The sequence below is a fragment of the Lissotriton vulgaris genome, unplaced genomic scaffold (genome assembly GCF_964263255.1).
Source record: "Lissotriton vulgaris unplaced genomic scaffold, aLisVul1.2 SCAFFOLD_2017, whole genome shotgun sequence".
Lineage (NCBI taxonomy): Eukaryota > Metazoa > Chordata > Amphibia > Caudata > Salamandridae > Lissotriton > Lissotriton vulgaris.
The window spans coordinates 359413-365412 of record NW_028254977.1 but is presented as its reverse complement, the minus strand read 5'-3'; positions in this window follow the sequence as shown (position 1 = coordinate 365412).

Genomic DNA, 6000 nt, shown 5'->3' with positions numbered 1-6000 from the left:
TTAAGATGCAATACGCTAATATTCCAAGTCTTGAATGGACTAATGAACCTTTAAATACCATCAAAGATGATCTATATTATCATGATGCAAAGCTTTACATACCTACGGCAAAGCTACAACAACAACTTATACAATAATGCCACAATAACACCATGGCAGGGCATCCGGGAAGCCACAAGACGCTGAAAGAATGCCAACGATGGTTCTAGTGGAAAGATATGTCTAAAGATATCTCCTTGTTTGTAAATTCTCGTACCACTTGTACCAGACAGAAAGCTTCTCACTGCACTCCCACTGGTCTATTTAAACCCACTGAAGTACCCCCTGCACCATGGCATAGTATCAGTATGGATTTTATCACTGATCTCCCTAATTGTCAAGGGTTCACTACCATATAATAGTAGACATGTTAACAAAGATGGCCCACTTCATCCCTTTAAAGAAATTACCATCTTCTAAAGAACTCGTACAGATCTTTATAGGAAACATTGTGCGGTTACATGGCTTACCATCTATTATCATCTCAGATAGGGGTGTCCAGTTTGTTTCCCGATTTTGGCAAGGTATGTGTAAGACACTTGGTATAGATCATAGGCTGTCCACTGCATACCATCCGCAAACTGATGGACAAACAGAACGCACAAATCAAACTTTAGAAACATACCTCCGATGTTTGTTAACCACGATTGCAGGTACTTGGGTGCACCACTTCCTCTGGCAGAATTTGCTTACAATAACAGTGTCCACTCCTCTACTGGTGTCTCTCCCTTTTTCTTTGCTTTTGCCCACCATCCTAGGTTTTTGCCTATTACCCTCCCTACAGAAATTAATAGAATACCGGCTTTGCAGGAACATCATCAACACCTCAGAGTCATATGGCAAGAAGCATCCAAAGAGTTAGCTAAAACAAAAGAATTAATGAGAAAACAAGCAGCTAAACATCGGACGCCTGAGCCTGAGTACCGTGTAGGAGAGAAAGTATGGTTATCTACACGAAATCCGAGATTAGAAGGATCCAGAAAGCTACAACCTCGTTTCCTTCGTCCATATGTAATCAAAAAAAGTACTTTCTCCAGTAACCTTACACTTACAATTACCTGCAAATATGAAAATACACCCTGTATTTCACTGTTCACTGCTCAAGAAGTATACACCTCCCTTAGTACCTGAAAATCCTCCTCCTCCAATTATCATTGAAGGCGAAGAGGAATATGAAGTGAATAAAATCCTTGATTCTCGCAGACATCGAGGTAAACTTCAATATCTCATTGACTGGGTGGGTTATTCCCCGGAAGACAGATCATGGGAACCAGCAGACAACATTCATGCTCCTAGACTAGTCCGTAGATTTCATGCCTTACACCCTACAAAACTTAGGCCAGGGAGGAGGCCTTTAGGGGGGAGAACTGTTAGGAGAAGAATTTAGGTAGAGGTTAGAGACCCACATTGACAAACGTACATCGGTATCTTACTCCCTTTCTGAAAAAGCCCTGAATTGTGAGACGGTCCCTGGAGCCTTTAAGAGCCCGCCTCTACAGTAACGCTTTGCTTGGCTTACTGCTTCATAGTCGTGACCACGCCCCCTAACTCCAGTTCCTGTTTGTCTTTGAGAACCTTGGCTCCTGTTCGAGCGGTTGCTCGATATCATCAGAACGATTACCCCTCTCCGCTTCTGGTGGCCTGTTGTACGCTCTGTTTTCCCCTTCATTCTATGTTGAGCGGCAAGCCATTTTTGGACTTCCCTTCTTACAAATCGGCTTTTAGGGAGCTCCGCGTTCCCCTTCTGCGGAGCTTCCCTCTTCGAAGCGCTCTGCCGTCTCACGTACCTGTCCTGCCCCGCAAGTGCTCGTGTGTTCCGCTCCTCCCCCAGAGCCAGACAACGAGCATCTCCTGCAAGTGCTCATGTGTTCCGCTCCTCCCCCAGAGCCGGACAACAAGTATCTCCCGCAAGTGCCCGTGTGTTCTGCTCCTCCCCCAGAGCCGGACACGAGTCTCTCCCGCAAGTGCCCGTGTGTTCCGCTCCTCCCCCAGAGCCGAACAACGAGTCTTGACATTGTTTTTTTCTTCCTCCAGTGCTCGTGTGTTACGCTCCTCTCCCCGAGCCGGACAACGAGTCTTGACCTTGTTTTGTTTATCCGCACTCTCTCGTGTGTTCCGCTCCTCTCCCAGAGCCGGACAACGAGGGGTGCCAGTATTTCCTCTTTTTTTTTCTTCGTACACTCGTGTGTTCCGCTCATTTATTCTAGAGCCGAACAAAGTGAGGTGTTACTTTCATTTCGCCATATCTTCCTAAAGATATTTTTAGTCAGCTTTATGGTTGCCCTGTTTGCACTTTGACTCTCTTGCTTCTTCCTGCCAATTATCACCTTTATTGGAAGAAGATATACAGAGTGATTCCAACACAGTTTTGGGGTGAGTGAAAACCTACTGTCGTGTGTCAATGTTTATAATGGTCTCTGATCTAGTGTATCTTTTGTATATTGTCATGCTTCTTTATGTTCTTACAGTTTCCTAAACCTTCAAGCTGCTGCGACTGAATACATCATCTGGGGAAGAGTGGTGGTCACTCTTTGGTTTATTCCCCACACTTTGAGTGAACAAATACTAGTGAGCATGTACTCTGGTTCTCCTGGTGCTGTTTGTTGGAAGTGTGTGGAACTTTAATCTTCGCTCCTGTGGAAAATCGTTGGATTACTGACAGTATGGATCATGTGAGTCTTTTGTAGTTCATTCTGTAAAAGAACTACTTGCTCCCAAAGCACCTCTCCTTCAGGAAGAAGCTGAAGACCTGGCTGTTCGAGCAGTAACGGCACCCCCTCACCCCCAGCGCCTTGAGACCCTATGGGTATGTAGTGCGCTCTATAAATGTCATTGATTGATTGATTGATTGATGCTTTATTGTGCCATCTTTATCGTCTTTGAAACCGTTTTGAACCCAGTTCAGCACGTACTCATTGTAAGATTGGACGCAGTGATATGAATCGCACACTATGAGTGTGGGGAATTCACGATCGATATTTTCAAGCGCCATCTTGAAAGCCTGTAGTTCAGCTCGCTGAGCTGTACAGTCTCCGAGTGATTGAGTTTTAGCGACCATAGGTCTAAATTTACCTTCGCGCCAGCGACCTTTAACTATCGTGCACGCAGCACTATAGGCTTGTTTACCCCCAATTGCGGGTTGTGCTGATCCATCTGTATATATTATACAGCCGTAAAGTTATAGAGGCAGAATCTCGTTTGGCAGACGACATTCATATTGGAGAAATTCTTGTGTTTTCAGGCTGGGATCAAAAACGTATTCAACACCTGTTGCAGCAAGAGAGTTAACCCATTGTATCCATCTCGGATGTAAGGCTTTTGCATTAGGAATGCTTGCCTTTGTTACTGCCTCTAAGGCAGGTACAGGTGTAACGATCATTATGTGTCTACCCTGTGCGAGAGCTCTCTCTTTTGCTACTGCAGTTTGAACCGCTATCAGAATTTTCTCAGTAGAAGTGAATTTAATTTCTGCTTGTGTGTACAAGTATGATTTGTAAGCTATTGGTACCATTTCTCCTTCATTAAAAGTTATGTACGTGAATCCGCATCTCCCTGGGATAATTCGGATCACAAGGTTGCGCATGTTTTTGCGTGTGTCTAGTTCTGTTTTCACTAACATGTCTGTCTGGACTGATCGCAAAATTTTTGTGTGTTTTTGTGTCCACTTAATCTGTTTGACATCAGGTTTGATTAATTCGTAGAGAGTTTAACCCCTTCAGCGTAATTTAGAACATAAGTTCATCCAAAATCCAGGAAACCTAGAATTGACTGTAAGTTTTTCAACATTTTTGGAGGTTAGAGCAGCGCACATTTCTCTAGAAAGTTTAATGCCAGGCTTTTGCCTTTAAAGTTGAATTTATACCCTTCAGATGCGAACCCAAGTATTATGGTGTTAACTCTTTTTAAGGGTACGTCCAAGTCATCGTCCGTAAGATAGATGTCATCAACATAAGATAATGCCTCATCATCTTACGTTTGTAGTAACTCTGTTACCCTGGCGGAAAATAACCCTAGGCTATTCTTGACTCCCTGGGGGAGACGGCAGAATTGTCGCTAGGTCCCCATTATTGAGAGAGCGGTCAAATGTCTGCTTTCTGGTGCAATATTTTGACAGAAAAAACCTTTTGAAATATCTAATGTTGTTTTATATTTTTTATGCACTATGTTATTCATTAGTGCTGCACTATGGGCATTTTATACTGCAAAAGTTTTGCAACAAGAGTTTAGGTGTCTGTAATCCAATACTAGACGATATGAATTGTCTGGTTTGGAGACAGGAAACAAAGGATTGTTCATTGGTGAGGTGCATGTTTCAATCACCCCTTGGTGTTCAAGTTGATTTAAAATCTCCCTGACTTGTTTTTTAGCTTCTTGCTTAACTGGATACTGCCTATGTGCAGTGGGCTGATTTTTTAACTGGATTTTATGGTGAGGAGAGTCCTCATCCCATCCTACATGATTTTTATATAATGCTGGAGCCTGAGCTACTGCCCATTTTCTGGCAAATGTGTATTTTTTATGAATTGGAATGTGATTTGAGAAGGCTGGCATAATTATCTCTTCGCCATGTGGGCACTCCGACAAATTCAGGTGGCCAGTCTTGGTCAGCTAGAAGAATGTCATAGCCTTTAGAAAGCTTTTCCCAAAATAGTGCTTTTATTTTTCTGGTTATGTCCCCCTCTATCCAAAGTGTTACTTCCTATAACTTGCGGGGTACACTAACCCGGGTGTCCGCAGTTTCAACTTGAATGTATTAATTCATGTCCACTGTCTCCAGATGATCCTTCAGGATCCTGCGAACTATGCTGACTTCTGCTGCACTGTCTAGCATTGTTTGAGCCCACTCCCCGTTCTTGAGTTGTGTCCTCAAGATCCTCGGCATGTCTGATTTTTATGCTTGCCACCTTCTTTTTCGAAAAATGAGATTTTTTACTTTGATGAACAGGTTCTTTGTCTTTGGACTTGACACGTTCTTCCTTGTGTTCTGACCGTCCTCTTCTTTCCGATTTCTGCGAGGAAGTCTGAAAAGATCGAGAGGGACGTGTATCATTATCTTGATATCTGTCAGGTTTTTTCAAATTATCCCTCTTTCTAAGGTTATATCTCTTTTCAGAGGGCTCCCTTTGGGGAGACCTGCCTCCCTGTTGGGGAGATCTTCCTCTGGACTGAGAATGTTTTTCTCTAGGAGGAATCTGTTTATTATTTTCCCACTTCTTTTTACAAGTAGTGAGATTATTTTTAATAAAAACTTTTTCAGGATATTCAGTTAGTTGGGGTTTTAAAGGTTTTCCCCCTAAACTATCTCTACCTAATTCTTCATAGGATTTTTCAATAATTCTAGCAAGCTCATATGGTGGTTCTGCTATAACTGTTTCTTTTAATTTTTGGCGGATTGCACGGATGCTGCTTCACCTTTAATGTTAGCTAATAATATAGCTAAGACCTGTTTGAAATCTTTCAGTAATTTCATACCCAGATTTAAAGCAGTTTCTGGACCGTATTCATTTTGAATCAGTCTCGGAACGTCTGGCATTACCGCCATTGATGGTACACCATGTGTTTTTGTGTGATTGAAGCAAAAACTGTACCCCAAGTGTGGTGTGGCTCACTGGTGTAGAGTGGTGTGGCTCACTGGTTAGAGGCGGCAGACCCGGGAGCAGAAGTCGGCCGGGACCAGGGTTCAATTCCCGACGCGGCAGGGTCGTGGACTTTGGTCAGCGGACTCGATAATTCTCGTTCCGGTGCCTACTCTAATCAGGGGTCCCACTCGGAAACTCTGGGCATCAGCTTGCCTAATCTCCACAACGGCCCCTCCAACGCCGGGGATGCTTGGCTCCACCTTGGGGACTCCCAGCAGGGACCATCCCACAGGGAAAGCCAGGACGGGTTCCCCAGCGTTACACAGCGCCAGGAAACCTCCGGGTAACAGTGCGCTTTACAAGCTCAAACATAATAATGATG